The sequence below is a fragment of the Sylvia atricapilla genome, chromosome W, assembly GCF_009819655.1.
Source record: "Sylvia atricapilla isolate bSylAtr1 chromosome W, bSylAtr1.pri, whole genome shotgun sequence".
Classification (NCBI taxonomy): Eukaryota; Metazoa; Chordata; class Aves; order Passeriformes; family Sylviidae; genus Sylvia; species Sylvia atricapilla.
In genome coordinates, this window is record NC_089173.1 from 15,676,161 (window position 1) to 15,693,814 (window position 17,654).

General features: G+C 39.3%; 1 protein-coding gene and 1 long non-coding RNA gene across 2 annotated transcripts in view; both read left to right on the forward strand.

The window, feature by feature from the left end:
• Positions 1-17,654, forward strand: part of LOC136373455 (connector enhancer of kinase suppressor of ras 2-like) — a 329,371-nt gene that overhangs the window by 88,877 nt on the left and 222,840 nt on the right.
• LOC136373471 (uncharacterized) lies at positions 243-16,680 on the forward strand. Its single transcript, XR_010745649.1, has 3 exons — positions 243-359; positions 446-575; positions 15,617-16,680. It is a non-coding gene; the product is annotated as an uncharacterized lncRNA (long non-coding RNA).

The following is a 17,654-nucleotide window of genomic DNA, read 5'->3' on the forward strand; positions in this document are numbered from 1 at the left end:
TTCTATCCAAAGTTTGGCTATAATTTCTGAATTCCTGTTTAATTATGAAAGATGATGTGATAGTGATGAAATTCTCCTGTCAGATCAGCTAGGAGAACCTCAGCTGGAAAAGAAATGAAGGCTTGGCCTTTCTTAGGTGCAGACTTTTGTCTCCATTATGTGGCTCCACTTCATATCCTTTTTTTGAGAGGCTATAAATTCAGGCAACCCCTTGTGCAGTACAGTGCAGTGCAGTATGATTTTGTTTTGGTGGTTACTGGAGCTGCTCACCTATACCAGAGTTTTTATGAGTTTGGAATACCATCCCCTAAACATTTATATTGTAGAAATTTTAATTTTGAAGCACAAAGCTACTACTGGTACTGATGAGGATATTTGTAAAGCAGTTCCAGAATATTTTTTTAATACTTTTTCAAAAGCCCTGTTTCATTCTTGTAGAGCACAGCATGTACATGATCATAAAACCTGTGTCAGTGACTTTGGGACCACTGGGGAATGTGTTTTGTTTCCTGTGGATGCTTACCTGGGCTCAAAAACAGGAGTTTGGTTCTTTGGATGTTTACAGAAGAAAACAGGTATGTTATGTCAGGTGTTACATGCAATATTCAGTGGATTTTTCTATTTCATTTGCTTTCAGGTATGTTTGATACTTCCAGGTATCAAACCAAGTATAGGGTGAGGTAACTCAGGAATATTTTGGATTAACTATGAAAATGTCAGATTATTTTTGTCTACAACATCATAGCTGTGTTCTTCTATTGAGTCTGGATGGAGATGAGTTGTTTTAATGTATACACACAACACATAATTTATTCTTTTTTACAATTATTTTGTACTCCTTCAGTTATAAAAAGTATTTTCAATGTCTATAATTTTACATATTTCTGCCATAGCATAAGCTACTGCAGAAGAGTGTTTCATAATTTCTGAGGTGTGAAATGGGTAAAAGCTCCTGGTCACTGTGGTTTAGGCAGCTGTATGTTAATTATTTGTGTGTTATCCTCAAGGAAGAAACAAGCCTTAACATTACAGAAAATAATTCAGTATTGCAATTCTAAAAACACCTAAATTTTGTTCTCTGTCCAAAGAAAGTTCTCTGCTGGTTTGTGCTTCAGTGCCAGTGTAACATTAATTAATGAGCTGTCACTCATCACTGTTGAGCATGGATCTGTGAGGTCCCTTCTGATCATACATGAAAACTCTGATGCTACTGAAACCCAGTGGTTTCAAAAAAGATATTTTAAATAACAACTCTAGAAATGTAAATTTTGTTGAAAATGCCAGGTTTCCAACCAGCCTGACTGTCGCCTTAATGAGAAATAGAGATTTCATTTCACCCAGGGCTCTCTCTCCCTGCCCCAGAACTCCCTTTCACCCCCAGTTCTGTATTGGGGCGTGTTTTTGGTTTGGGTTTTGTTTTCCTTTAAGGCACTCACTGGGTAAGTTTTTTGGTTCATATCAGAGTCAGTAGTAAGAAAGTGCTTAGTAAATTTTGGTTGATATGTGAAATACTTGGCTACTCCCCTTCTCAGGTATTTGCCACTGTTATTTTACATTCCATGGCGGAAGTTTTATTGTAAAACTTTGCTTTAATATTTTTGATGAATCTTGGGGTTTGTGTGCATAGAGGGAAGGGGATTAAAGCTCTGATTTATTGCTGTGCTTATGAAAGGTCAGCTGTAAACATCTCCATAATCTCCTGCAGTCTCCTGGCTGGGGTAGGGCCTCTCTGGGACACCACAGCTCCTTCCTTGCTTCATTATTTGGGGAAACCCCTTTGGAAGGTCTGGATCCCAATCCCAACATCACCATAGGCTGTGCTGAACATAATTGGCCAAAATTACCTTTTGCTGAGTCCTGAGGCATCTGTCACTGCAACTGGGCTTACCGGTTCTGCTGTTAATTCAGCAAACCTAAACCTTTACCTATGATTATCCTAAGAAAACTCTGGAAGTCTCACCTACTTTTGAGCTTGTTTTAGTTGGGAAATTCACCTTCTATGCTCAGTGGGGCCAAATACAGCAAATAAAGATGTTAGACTCTGTATTCAATCCCAAACAAAACTTCCTGCAGATGTGTACTTTGGGTTTTGGGGGGTTTCCTATTAATTGTTTCATTTTTATCTTCTTGGCAAATGTGAAAAAATTATGCCTTTAGCACCAAGTCTATGCATTTGAAGTTAAAGTACAAAGAACCTGCAGCAAATTGACTTTGAGACTGAAATTTTAACTGGGAGTGGTCAAAGGATTCATTAAAAGGTAATAAATGAGCACCCTCTCCAGCTTTTTATCTTTTTTTAGACAATATGTATTTATTTCAAGTAATTTCTGCCTATGAAGTTTGGATTTGGGTTGGCTTTAATTTTATTTTATTACAGCCTGAATAAAGCCAGCATTGCTTGGTTTTACATGCTTTTCTGCATCTTGGTTATGACATAGGGGTGACTTCTACAGATGAGGGGATTTCAGGTGGAGATTATGATTGTTGATGCTTTAATTAAGGAGCTTGGATAGTAAAGGCTTTCTCACATACAAGGAGTTAGTTGCTTTTACACAGTAGTAAACTTAATAGGTATTATTTAATTCAATTGAATAATTTGTTCCATAATTCAAACTTAAAGTTCAGCTGTTGGACCAGAGTGCAGCAATATTCCATTCTTGTCATATTTAGAACTTACTGTAATACAGAGATTTTTAGCATACACACAAAAATCTCTGCTGAAGAGCAAAGATTATAATTTTCCCACTTGATGAACACACAGAGTTTAATATACACTTAGATAAATCTAATTGAAGCGAGATTAATTAAATTCAGCTTAATACAATTCAATAGGTCCCCATCTCCCTGACTGTGGTGGTAACAACCATATGCAGGGTTGGCTGTGAAAATAATCACTGCTGAAAATGCCTCTTTCCCCTCCTTTTCTTTCTGCAGGATCAGTTTTAAACATGATCATGTAATTAATCCTGTTTATCACTATCACGATCTGCTAATGCAAGCGGGAATAGTGATGGTTTGTTAACCAATCTCAGAGTACAAAAGAAAAACAACACAGAGGGGATTTCAGTATTCATCAAAACAAATGCACTTTTATTAGTGCCAACATCAAATGCAATAGAAGGATTTGAAAGGGAAACAAAGGATAGCAAGAAAAGAGAAAGAGGTGGATATAGCTACCAACGGAGAGACAAAATCCTCGTGGTCTAGCCAATAGATCCGCCTTCTTCTGTGGGAAGATCTTGAAGTCTTTGGTTAACCCAGGAGTCCTTATAGTCCTTTCCAAAGCGACAGGCAGTTGGCCAAAAGGTGGGGAAATCTTTACGGTGTGTTCGTTTCGAGAACTCAGAACAGGTCAGCCGTCAGCAAGTGCAGTCAATTCACCATGACTTGCCCATTGTTTCTGCTCAGGTTCTGATGTTCCGATGGAAATGCGTGCCAGGTTTTTCCATTGAACACACCTGCAGGCAACAGTTGGCAAACGTCCCACCTCAGCCAGGCCAGCACTCCTGTGTTGGGGTGTTAGAGTCCTTTTAGGGGTTTCAGTCTCAGTCCTTGACGATGGTTGTGAGGCAGATGAGGGATCTTCAGACCGTCTCTTACAATAACACGGTTCCAGGCATGCTCAGATGGGTCAGGAATCCTGCAAGGAGGGCAGAGACCTCTTTGAGTGGTTTTGCTGATGAAGGTGAAAAAGTTGCACTGAATCTCTTTTGCCAGAGATGTGACTTGCCTTGCCTGGTTCTGCTTGTCAGCCTGATTTCTGCAGGATTCCTGCAGCCCTAATTACAGCAAAGCCAACATGCTCTTAAGAACTCTGAATTCTGTAAAATTTTCTGCTGCATCAGCAAATGAAAATTCAAGTCGGTCTGTGTCCTGGTTTGGAATAAATTAGGGAAGAACCTCCAAAAGGAGTCCCCTAAACCAAACCTCCACCACCCCTTCCCCCCCAGCCCTGGGTTCGGGAAGGAAAAATACCTTGGAGGAAAAGTGGAAAAACCAGTTTATTGACAAAAAAAACCACTCCCCAACACCGAATAGTGGGAAAAAGACGGGTTACTGTGATGATGAGGAGGGTGCTGACGCGTCTGTTGCAAGCCCCGGGACTTCTCCAACTTCTCAGGTCAGGTCAGGTCTGGAGCCAGTTCAAACCTTGGGGGGGGTGGGGGGGGGGGGCAAGAAGGAAGGGGGAAAAAAAAACCAAACAGAAGCAGCGAGGGAAAAAAAATGGCGGCAGGGGCAGCCGGAGAGCAAAGCAAAGCAAAGCGAAGCGAAGAAGGCAAAGGCAGCCGAACTAGCAAAAGCAAGAGCCGAAACAGGAAAGAAAGAAAAAAAAAACAACTGCAGGCACCCGCCCAAGCGGGAGGGATTCAGCTGCGAGACATAACAATGTATCCAAGATATGGGATGGATATATGGGATAGGAGGCAGGTCAACTCAGAACAGTCTGTCTTTAAAAATCGAGCTCCAGCCCTAATGTGATAGGAAAAGGGCCCCAAAAGTGCATCACTCTAAGCAAATATTTGATTTATTGTGATTTCCATTAAGAAAAACCCCAGAAACAAAAAAGTAAACAAAACCCAAAACAACTCCTTCACTCCAAAATACTTTATTTTGCTGTTCTGGATTCTTTAAACTGTTGTTCATTTTGCTCTTGTTTAAAACTGGGAGAACAAAACTGTTCCAAGGAACTTAGAACAAATCCAGACTATACTGGAAAGCAATACAGAGAGCATTATTATTGTGATTCTAATAGAATCTGAACTCCACACACACTTCAGCACTGTAATAATTTCTAAAATCATGTTCTGTTATTATTTTTCCATTCCCTTCCTCCTCCATTCGTTTTTTCAAAAAGAAGTCACAGAGATATTGAAGAGCAGCCAGATTGTTCAGCTTCTTTATCCATATAATTATAAAAGAGGCTAAATAGGAGCACACGGACACAAAAATCCCAGAGCCTGTATGGAAACATTGCTGAGAGCCCAGATACTTTTTCTGGGATTTGGAAATTGTCTGAATGTATAGTGATCAATACAGTTCACTAACACAGCCCCTCTAATGTTCCCCTTTTCTGTCGAGAAAGCTGCTTTTTCACATTTAAGGCTCTTTCAGGGTTCACCCCCAAGTATCTCAGATCTGTGTTCAGAGCTTTGCAGCCCAAGTCAAGATTTTATTTACGTGGAGCAGCATTCCTGGAAGTGCAGATTAGGATCAACCAAAAGTAATCTCAGTCAGGGAAGAAAAAAAGAAGAGGATTCTTGATTTAGCAAGGTGATGTTGATAAAAATAAAACCAGAACCTGTAGAGCACTGGTGAGAGCACAGCAGTTGTTTGGCTCTTTTCTTATATGCCTGATGTATTCTCCATATTCCTTTAATTTTTCCCACTTTTGGTTTTCTAAAGTTTTTTCCTAAGGCTTGCAGCAGTTGACTCAATCTTCTTGCAGGTCTGCAGTGAGGAGAACTTAAAACTGGCAACTACACATAGTATTTGTAATAAGTAAGCAGCCCAATTTCATCAATATGCCATTTTATTAAGAAATATTGTGAAATAGAAATTCGAAAAAGCCACAAGCAATGGACAGCATCGAGCCCAGGATCGTTGCTGGGTGAAGCTTAGAACCGGCAGCGTGCCGAATCCTCCTCCATTCACCAAGTCTGCTTTTGCAGGGTCGACTTATATACAGTTTTTCCGGCCAGAAAGAAGGTTGCCTCATCCCATTGTCCACTCAGTCATTGTTTCATATTCATATTTCTTTTTTAGCTTTCCGGGCAGGGCTGGACATCTGATTGCATTTACGGGAACCCGGTATTGGCATGCACACCCAGGTGAATGTAGATAAGATTTTCATCAGGTGTTGATCACCGGGTCATTGACAATCCCATCTTCGGAGAGGACCCATCTCCTGGTGGAGACACCCTTCTTTCTGTTGTAAATGCGCTGCTTCCCCTGTTCCCGGAAGAGGCTACAGTTTCACAATTACTTTTTTTTGGTGGATTTAAAATGATTCAATACCATATATTTCTATAAAACACAAATTAATTCTCCAATACTTATAACAGTATTTTAATATATATTTATATATATTAAATGTTGGTAATAAATTATGTGATCAATACATTATGAACTGTAGAGCTGATGGAACCACAAGTCCAGTAAGGGTATTCCCAGAGGATCAGGTTTTTGTGCTACCATTTACAAAGCACTGAGCCTAAAAACTCTTTCACTAAAGCAGAATTTTCCAGAGGTACATTTGAAAATATTGAGAACCAGAATCTCCATCCCTTCTCTGGGATGCTACTTCTGTTTAAGAGCATTTGCTGACTGGTTTCCAGTGTTCTGTTTGTTTGTTTTCTGAAGCAGCTTATTTCCATCTTTTTGTCTGGCTTTAATCTTCAGCCAGTCCCTCACTGCTGAAATGAAAGTGCTTCAGTTCCTGGTATTTTCTTTCTTTGAATAGGTACAAATAAATTGGAGCTGGATCACTCAAGTCTTATTTTTTATAAGCTGAATGAAGTGAGGAGATGGACTAATGTTCCTCTAAATCCTGTACCACTTTTATTCATTTTTTTCTGATTTTTTTTAAACATCCTAAAACTGTAGGAGTCTAAACTAGGTGCAATATTTAAGCACAACTTCACCCATGATGCATCCAGGGGTAAAATCCCTCCCCTGTTTCAGTCAGATCATTTTTACCTATTTACCTAAGCTCAAGTTGAGTTTTTCTCCATAGCATTTTATCCTGAGGCTCAGATTAACTCACTAGACCATCTCACATCTTTCCTAGAGTATTTGATTTACCCAATTTTCTAGGTGTGCCCTACAGTCCTCAATGTGCAAAATGGGTTTGGCCACTTAAAAACTGACTTTGAGAAGTTCAAACCCACTAAACAATTCAGATTGTGCTGTATAATTGCCCTAATGCCATCATTATTTACATTTTCATCTTTCTTACTGGAGTCTGTCCATTTTATTTGCAGTGGTCTGATGTTTTATACCAGCAGAAAGTTTTAATCAGGGACAGAAAGAAATTGTGGCAATTGCATGTCAAAAATGAATCACCTGCTAATGGATGGGGATAATGAAAAGACAGAAAAACTTGGTTCAAAGGAAGCAATGGAAAAAAAAAAAGATTGATAAAATTATAATAATGCATGAAAAGTATCAATGGGGTTAAAGATCCTTGCAAGGTGAAAATAAGGATTTTTACTCAGTTGCAGAAGGTGTAAATACTGAAAATTTCCTATCCAGTTCTGACATGAAAAGGAGAAAAGACTACAGGGTCTTTTATGTGGTTAAAAGAGAAAAATATCTGGATAAATATCTGAAATTAGGCCCTCTTTGGCCTGCTTCTCTCTTTTAAAGATCAATTTGTGTCCAGTCAGTATATTTTTCTTTATAAATTTAAAAAACACTGAGAAAAAACCCAAAACTTCTCCAGGGATCAAAGCTGGGGGGATTTTCCAGCTGTGTTTTTCAGCCCTGCTGTTTCCATGATGTGGTGTGAGTTACGGAAGATTTCCTGGCTCTTTTCCCCTCTCTCCATGGGGGGATCGGTTGACCAGGGCAGTGCTGAGTCTCAGAACCTCAGTGTGAAGTCACTGAGCTCCTATTTTGACAACTGAATCCCATATAAAATATTTTATGGATTCCAAACTTATAGGATACAGATTTATCTATGGTGTTTCCTCAGCAGTGATTTTTTTTTCAGACATGTTTTCATGTTAAAAGCAAAACCCCACAAATCCTCCCCTCACTCTGGTTAATAAATGAATTTGATGGGGAAGGGAGTGCAATCAGAGCTTTCTGTGAGGTTTTTGGGATGTAATCATGGTGAGGCTAGATCGTTTCCTAGAGGTGAAGTTTTGCATGTCTCCACAGCATTATTAGTCCACCAGGAATCCCCTGGCTTTCCTTTGGAAGTTAATTAGAGTCTGTGCAGGGAATGAGTCAGACAGAATTGTGTGGCTGAGAGTGTGTGTTAATTACAGAACTGAAATCATCCTAATGGCTTCTCTGTCTGTTGCTAAAAGCAATTACTGGCTGGTAAATTTTTAAGCTGTTAAATGTAATTTTAAGAAATACTTTGCTTAAAATAACACTAATAATATACACAAAGAAGTGGTGGCCTTCACACTCTGCTGTGTTTTTAGCTGAGTGGTTTTATTTTGGAGACAGTGACTCCAGGACGTGTATTTGGCAGAGACTTTTTTGGAAAATATGAAAATAAATACACTGAATTGAAAATGCTGTGGAGATGTAAATGCTTTATAATATTACAGGTGGCAGAAATTGATTTGAAATATTTATAATAATGAAGGACATGCCTTTTAAAGATCTGGACATGAAGGTGTTCATTAGCTCTCTTACTAAGCCAAGCACTGCCTTTTGACTCATGTATTTTGCCTTTCATGATGTCCTGGGTTGTAGTTTAGGATGTATTCTATCACCATCTTCAGTTAATGGCCCATCAATGCCTTGTGCATGACTCATAGATAACACCCTCCGGGAGTTATCTTTCTTTAATGGGTCATCAAGGCCCTCTTCCATGACTCATCATCCCATTGTGGGATGCTCCGCCCATGGGGAGGAGCCAAACATTCTCACCTGGATATAAGCTGGGATTTGGGACAGTAGAAGCAGCTCTCACCCACTGGATTCCCAGAGGACTGGAGCTACCAGACCTTTCTACGAGATCACTGCTTCAGGAAGACCACCTCATCTGGACTGCTTCCATCACCCTGATCAGGTTGTATTCTCTGTCAGTGGTTTTTCTTTTTGTTTTTATTTTATTCTATTTTATTTTATTTTCCTTTTCTTCTCATTAAATTGTATTTCTGACTTAGAAACTCTCACTCGGTTTGCTTTCAAACCACAACACATGAATATGAGCAAATGAAGGGTTGAAGTGAACCAGGCATGATAGATTTTTTTTTTTCTTTTTTTTTGGTATTCCTTTTTTTTTCCATCTGAGAAAGCCCAAGCAAAGCCTTTTCAGACTCCTGGATGGCTGACTTTCAGTTCTCAATAGGAGACTGTGATGGAAAGCTAAGCATGGAAGACTTTGGTGCTTTTCTCACAGAATGCCATGTATTTTACAGGCACATAAGGATAATCTTTCTATGAAGATTTCACTCACATTATTAATACTTTGAATAGTGGTGTGATGGCTATAGGGCTCTCCCAGATACTATCAGGATATATTATCCCACTGGTGCCTGTATATTTTACTTTCCACTGTGTGGTGATTACCTTTCAGTTTTTTCAGTTAATTACTTTTATAGCTAGATCAGCTGTGGTTCAACAAAGTGATATTTATTAGTATGTTATCATGTCGTGGTTGGTGGGAGAAATGCCGTAAATCGATCCAATTGATCAGCAAGACTCAGTTTATTTAGAAGTGTTTACAGAATTTATAGCACACCTAATAAGCTCATGCATAAAACTAAAAGTAAGCATACTATTGGTTAAATGAAGAAGCGCGAAATTAACTCCCACCTCTGCATTCCTGTGGTTCCTGTTACACATTTTGATATTGTCCAGAAGCACCCTCAAGGACAGTGCCTCTCTGACTATATACATAAGGGCTGACCAGCATCCTGTTGCTATCCAGCTGCAGATTGTTTATGTGACCTCTCACAGCTAGCCATCTCCTACATTATTGTAAATTCTTTTTGTGTATATATATTTATTTTCAAGGAAGGCAGCATGAAATTGCACTTTCTTTATTTGATTTTGCCAGGAAAAGGAAAGGTTCCACTGAGGTTCTGGTCTGAGTCAAGAAAAGCTGTAGTGCTGTAGCATTCCTGCAGCTCCAGTTTAAAGGCTGGGAATTACAGAATGACTGATATTTCAAATGAGCTACTGAAAGTCATCACAATGTAGCAGGAAAGTGATGACTACAACTGACAAATCCACGTTTTCTTCAGAGTGCTGTGGTTCATTTTAGCACCAGGCAAGAAGAGAGAGATGATTTCTCCCTTTTAGAGAAGCATTTTCTTTTTAAACCAACATTTTAAGGCTTATCCCAGGTTCACAGCAGCAGCAGACTGTTCCCTCAGAAGTTCCCCTTTGTTGTGGTGCCTCCTGCACTGTTTAACCTCCCTGTTTACTTTAAGGAAAAAAGAATCTTTTTTGGGGGGAACAGGATTTCTTTTACCTTTCTGAGCACCTGCTGCAGTTCTCCCACCCTGTGCTCTGGAGCTGGGCTGTGTTGTCACCATCCAACCCCTGCCTGCCCTGCACACACAGAACCTGGCTCAGAAAAGCTGAGCAGCCTGTGTGGGGCATCAGAGCACATCAGTAAAAGCTCTCCAGAGATTTAATGGTCGTAATCCTGCAGTGAGGGCAGCTTCCAACACCTGCAGGGTTTTGGAGCTTTTCCCAGCTGCACAGACTTTCCCTTCTCTGGTGTTAACTGGGCCCACAGAGGAGCCACTTCCCAAATCCCCTGAAGCCTCTTTGTGGTGGTTGCATCCCACCTTCACCCTTCAACTTGCAGTTTCCAAGACCCGTTACACTCCACATTACAAAATGTTTCCTGCAAAACCTCTGAGGATAGAAAAGCTCAACTCTGGTTTGCAACATTTCTGCTTAAATGTGGGGTTCTCTCCTTGCTTGCTGAAAAATTCAAATTTCAAGAGGCTACTGGAGAGGAGGACTCTGTTAGCTGAGTCATTACTGTCTGTGTTCCCTGCAGATTGACTTGCTCCCTCCCAGGGATTGCTGTGACCTGCACAGGTCTCTTGGTATTTAAAGCAAAACTTAGAAACCTCTCAACAGCTGAGACTGGTCACATGGAACCTCGTGTGTTCTCCCTTTGGTTCCTCTGTATTCCTCCTCCCTCTTGTTCTGCCATTGGAACAAACAATTACAGAACAAGCTCAGCGTCCAGGTGTGAACACTGTATATTAATTTTAGACTCTTCTTTATTCCCTATCATTTCATGTTCCTAATGTTATCCAAGTATTTTTCTTACTGTTTTCCAAGAAGCTTCCCTTCCCCCCCCCTTCATTTTCCTCAGCCTATTACTCTGCTAACGCATTCCCTGGAAATCACTAATTTGGAAATTAAGTTGCATAGCTGAAGCCTGGAATTACTTTAGAGGGAGGAAAATCCATGCAGGTATGAAATAATTGATGAGAGAGAGTTACTATGAATTAAGTGCTGTGGCAGTTGCTGATGGGGTGCACATGAGCCCTTATTGGATTTTCTTTGTGCAGCCATTTGATTCACTCATTTTTCATCCATTAACAATAGAGTCCCATTTTGATAAGAAGTTTAATTTGTCTGCTAATGATTCATTTCTATACTTGGATATCTACATCTATTAGGGATCTGAGGCCTGTACACAGTTGAGGAAAAATCTTGGGAAAAGAACCTGATTGAGTTTAAGCACAATATTCATCAGGACTGTTTTACAAATAAATGTATGAACATCTGTTTACATATATACTTATATATGTAATACACATATATATATACATATATATATATTACACACAACACCATTTGTCTCTTGTCTGCTGAGTTGAAAATACAATATAAAGCAAATAACTCCTTGCTGGAGGAGATCAGGAGGATGCTTTTTACAGGAAATGTGTCTGGATCATTGTCTCCAGTGGAAGTGTCAGCAGCCAGCTGATGTAATAAATTGGAGGACAATAAGTGTATGGTACAAGCTGTTCTGCTGAAGTAATTCTACAAGTTCTAATACTAAACCAAGCAAAATGCAACAAAGCCTCAAATGTAAGCTAACAGATATATAATAGTTTGTTCAAGTCAGTCCAAATACCAGAGGGGCAGAAGACTGCAAATGAGATATAAATCTTTAAAAGGGATTATCACATGACCGAGGTATAGCGGACAAATAAATCTGATTTCCCTGCTGGGCAAGTTTGGAAGGAGCTACTGTTAAGAATTAACATTTGAATGAAAAAATATTATATGTTGGGAAGAATCAATAAGGCTTTTATAAATGGGTTCATTGCCTTCTAAATCAGAGTTCTTTGTGGGAGTTGTGAGTCCCTGATCAGCTGATGGTATTTTACATCTAAGTATGATGTAACAGGCCATTCTTGTCTTAGCTCAGTAAGATTCTTGTAATTTTTATACACCAAGTTTAGTTGCAGCTGAGTGCTGTTAGAATTCACTAAATATGGGCTTATTTCCCCCCTGCCTAGTTAATGAGAACAGCAAAAGGAGACTCCTTCCCTTGAAAAAGGAATCTGAAATTTTAATTTTGTATTTCCCATTTTTTACTGCTTCCTGCTGGAGGAATTCCAAGCATTACAATAAACCTTATGTTCGACTTTTACTCCTTGTAGTATTTGTGTGTTTGGAATTTTAATGTGTAACCTGGTGGCTGCAAATTGTGTGCATTGGAGGGAACAGTTTATGTACCGATTGTTTTTTAGTGTGTAAGACCTGAGGATCAATGAGTTTTTGGAAAAAAAAAAACAATTTAAACCAAATGTTGAAATATTTTTTACATAGCTCCAAGCTTTTTTTCAACAACAATAAAACACAACCCCTTCTAATTATTGCTTACTTCCTTCAATTCCAGTTCTTTACACTCAGAGGCCTTGCTGTGTTTATCCTTCCATGGCAAAACTGCATATCTGTGCAAATCATTTTGCCTTCAGATCTACCTTTATTAGTACATTTGTGATATTTATAGTCTTACTAGTTGTGAATAAAGTTTCACAGGCCTGAAAAAGCTTATGTGGAAGTTAAACGAAGTCTGAGGTAATAGCAAATCATTCTGTGTTATATAACAAGCACTGCAAGCATGTTAGAGAAATGTGATAACTTTGGTAATCTGATAAATTGATAAACATGACAATACCAAATTTTACACTGCATTAATATAATGTGATGTGAAAAAGTGCCTAGTTAACCCAGAAATTATGCTGGCAACTTACACTGGTAGCTGCATATCTGCTAAATTCAGTGGCAGTGAATTAAATATCTCCTAAGGCACTCGAAACCTGAAAAGGCAGAGGATAATTCTTCTGAAAGCTTGTAGGAGCAGATGTAGCAGGGAAAGAGAACTGTTCCTATGGGATACCTCACTTGTTATATACAACTCCACTTTATTATTTTCCTTGTGTATAGATCTGTCATAAAGAAAGATCTGTTGATCAGTCCCACTCGAGGTTCTGCCATCAGTGCTACTATTCCTCCTCCTTGTTTTTTTTTTTTTTTTGTTGTTGTTTTTTTTTTTTTTTTTTGGTTTTTTTTTTTTCCCCAAGGAAGATTCCTTGATGTAAAACCACTGATTTGTGATAAATCTTGAAATCAGAATTGCAGTGAGATAGTGAGATGAGAAGAAAATCAGAGCACCCTCAACATGATCATCTAAATCTTGTGATTTACATTTTTTTCTGGGAAATGAAGGGCTGAAAAACAAAGGGCTGATGGAGTGGGATGCCTTGCATAAAACACCTGGAAGTGGGAACTAATTTTTCTGAGTGGTGCTGAGAGAAGACTGCTCTGCTGATTTGATCATGACCTTTAAGATCTTATTTGAAATTTTGCATCTTTTTACAAAAATTAATTAAGCGAGATGAGTCTGCAGCTAATTCTTGTGTCAGTGGGTGGGAGAAGAAAATTAATCTCTCCCTCTGTCTTGGCCACTTTAGGTGAAGTGGTTTTTAGGGAAGGAAGAGCTGGAATAGGGATAAAACGTGGACAGGTAACACCCCTTGTAGGTCTGGGTTAAAAGACAATCCAGTATAGCATTCCAGACTTTTAAAATATAAAATAGTTAATACAATCAGGTTGTAGGATGTGCCTCAAGTCATTGATACATGGCAAAAACTGAGCAGAATGGTTTTGCTTAGAAGCAAGGAAACTGATTATTCAGGCAATTTTGACAGATTTATAATAGAAAGTGAGGAAATCACGACAGATTTTTTAATTAATTTTAGTATGAGTAAATTAAAATATGAAAAAATTATCTCCCAATTCACTTGAGCTTTGTATTTCCCTTCCTCCCAGCCCCTCTTAGCACTGTCAGGAATCTTGGAGTACTCAGGTTCTTCCCTTTTCCACTCCTCTTTTTTTGCTTTATCTTTTTTCCCTGAACTGATGACTTTCCTCACAGTAGCAGTAATCTGTTAATAGTCCCCAGAATGCACAGCCCATTGTATTTCTGTATTTCATTCATTTCCTACTGGTCTAGCTCTCACTCACACAGATCTCTTCAGACAATATTTCAGACTTTTTATTGATGCAGCCTTTTAAGTTTCTTGGTAATGTGTTTCATGAGCACACCCTGCCTGCTCTGGCTATGGAAATGAAAGGGAGCAGTTTGGGTGGAATGTGAAAGAAGCCAATTTTAAAAAGACAGGGGAAAAGGGAAAATAACGTCATGAGACTTGAAAGGTGAAGTAGTGGAGGAGCTATAAAGAGTTTGGAGGTGGATTCCCAGAGAGACTTGATGTTTTTCAGGAGAGAGGGAAGCAAATGCTGCTTAAGATGAAAGAGGACTGAGTAATTAAAGGACAAGAAGAGTGGGACTGAAAGAGGAAAGCAATTTGTGTGTGTGTGAGGCTTCACCAAATGGAACTGGGAGACAAGTGTAAATCTGAGGAAGCTTTTAATCAGTTTCTACCTTTAAGTTCAATGTTGTTGTGGTTTTGAAAACAAACCAAGTGAGAGGCTCTAAGTCAGAAATAAAATTTAATGAGAAGAAAAGGAAAATAAAATAGAATAAAATAAAATAAAAACAAAAAGAAAAACCACTGACAGAGTCAGAATACAACCTGATCAGGGTGATGGAAACAGTCCAGACGAGGTGGTCTTCCTGAAACAGAAATCTTGTAGAAAGGTCTGGTAGCTCCGGTCCTCTTGGAATCCAGTGGGTGAGGGCTGCTTCTACTGTTCTAAATCCCAGCTTATATCCAGGTGAGAATGCTTGGCTCTTCTCCATGGGCAGAGCATCTCACAATGGGATGATGAGTCATGGAAGAGAGCCTTAATGGCCCATTAAAGAGAGAGATAACTCCCAGAGGGAGTTATCTCTGAGTCATGCAAAAGGCATTGATGGGCCATTAACTGAAGATGGTGATAGAATACATCCTAAACTACAACCCAGGACAAATGTATAGCAGCAAATCCAGCAGCAGACAAAGAACATAATTTAAAGTTCCAAGCGGGCCTCACTCACATCTTTAGCAGTTGGTGTCCTTTAGGTGAGCAGAATGAAATCAAACGAGTTTTCCTGGAGGATGCCCCTGGAATGAGGAGTCTTTCAGCTGAGGTCTGATGCTCTGAAACACAACAGAGTGGTGTTTCACATCAACAGCCACGTTCTTGTTTGTGCTTCTGAAAAGGCAGGGTTTGCACTGGAGCTGGGTGTGAAAATTTCAACTGTTTTTCATCCAGGTGGATGATTCAGAGCTACTGCAGCTGCAGGAGCACCTTATCCTCACTTTGTCTGTGGAATGGGACAGAAATTAGAATTCCTCATAGTGTATTAAGTATTAGTGTATTCCTCAAGTGTCCATTATGGCTTTCAGTTATAGAAACAAGGTTGAGATGCTTCAGGTATTTATGAGATATTGGAGTTGTACATCTTCCTGAAGTGTTTCAGATTTTTTTCTTATTGCAGTTGGAAGTTGACTCTTCCATGGACCCATCAGAGATTGAGGAGACACAGAGCCCTGGGGATCCCCTGCAGTGGGAGAAAGGTTGTAGGAGAGTTCTGAGAACCCTTTGGGCTGAAGTAATTGAAAAACAAGGACTGGGTAAACTCTTATGCTAGTGTGCATCTAAATTTTTGAGAAATATAGTGTAAAATGTATTTTATGGTTTATCAACTTGGTAATAAAGCCTGTGGAGGGGATGAATTTTGATGCTGTTTGGGAGGAGAGAAAAATGGCAACGGCACATACTTGGAGTGGAATTAAAATTGTTTAGAAGGGGATGGAGTGGACTGCACAGAGGGATGGACTGCAAATTGTGCCATGCCTGCATCATTACTGTGCTCTCAGCAGCCTCTCAGATGAGCCTCAGTAGAAATGGCACCACAAATTGCTGATTAGGAAGGAAGGAGGAGCTGGAGCTGAGGTTGCAGGATGCAAATGGGAGAAACAGAAGGGTCGCTCTCCAAACTGAGGTACTGAGATAAAGAAATGGGAGTACAGAGGATTAAACTGAAAAAGACAAGATAACATTTGCAAAATGAGCAAGATGTGTGGGAAAACAAGGGGAGTTAAAGAGCAAGCAACAGAATATGTGAATACATGCATAATACAGAGTAATTTGAATTTTTTGGCATGAAGAATATGATAAAGATGTAATAGACCTAGTGGATGTAATTTTCTATGTCTCATTTGCAGTACTTGGAATTTATTTGGATTGTGAACACTTGCAAACTAAAATGCGTTAGAGGAAAATGTGGCTTGAACAATGCTTATTGCAAATATTGAAAAATTATTTTCTAAAAACAAAGGGTGAAGTGTATGTCATAAATTTCCCTTAATTCTCTCAGAGTCCATTAATATTTTGGTGGAGGATTGTAGTAAAGCATCCCACACACCCCCAGCAGGTGTTTCCAAATAGGGAAAGAGTTTCAGTTTACCTTTAGACATTTTAGGAAGTTTACCTAGAAACTTCCACACCCTCCTGACAGGGATTGGCTCAGTGCCAGCACAAGGGCATGGATTGGGCTCTGAGTGTAACTCTGAGCCTCTTGGTGATCTTATTGGCTGCAAGCCAGGTTTTCCCTCCTAGAACATTCAGTATTTCGGAAGGAACACTAAGGAAGTGAGGGGCTTTTTGGTGTGTCTTAGCAAGGTGTCAGAGATTTCTCACACACCTGTGCATGGCTTTATTATTTGTCTTCTGTAATGTTTGTTATTTTTATATTTTTCTTTATGAAACCCTTTGATTTACAAAACACCTCCCAGGAGCAGTCTCACTCAAATTAATTATAGCCACTTCTCTGCAATGGCTGGTCCCTCAGAGATTGATATATTAGCACATGGCTTATTACACTCTGGCCACATGCTACTCAGTATCAGAAGATCAGGTAATGTGTGAGCTCCCTTTCATTTCTGGTTAGAGAAGTTTCTAATTTTTCCCAGTTAATTAAGCTCATACATGAAAGCAGTGAACAGACACAGGGCCCATTTCTATTTCTCCTGCTGCTATTTAGTGTGATTTGATGAAAATTGCTTTACATCTCTTTGGTGCAGTTTTCCTGCCAGTGAAATAGGGAATTATAATGAGATCTAAGCTTTGCTAACAAAGAAAGTGCATCAGAATGTGCAGGCAAGAGCTGGAGAGCAGCACCATCACCATATCCAGCAGGAGGGTGATTGCAGCTGTGGAAGGTGCTGCAGTCTGGAAAATATTCCCTTTTTTTTTTTTTTTTTTTTTTTTTTTTTTTTTTTTTTTTTTTTTAGGTGATTTCATTGAGGTTTAAAAAGATTAACAACATCCATATTCATTGTGAGAAATGAGATCCTTACCAAGGGCTGAATTCTGAATTCTGACTGTGCCTCTTCCCAGCCCGGTTCTTCTTTGTGCATTTTTACTAAAATTCTCTCTGAAATAAATGTCTGTATTCTCAAAGGGGCTTTGCTTCAGTCTGAAACCCCTCCTCAAACTGGCAGGCTTGATGTCTCCAGCAGGATTTGGTGGTG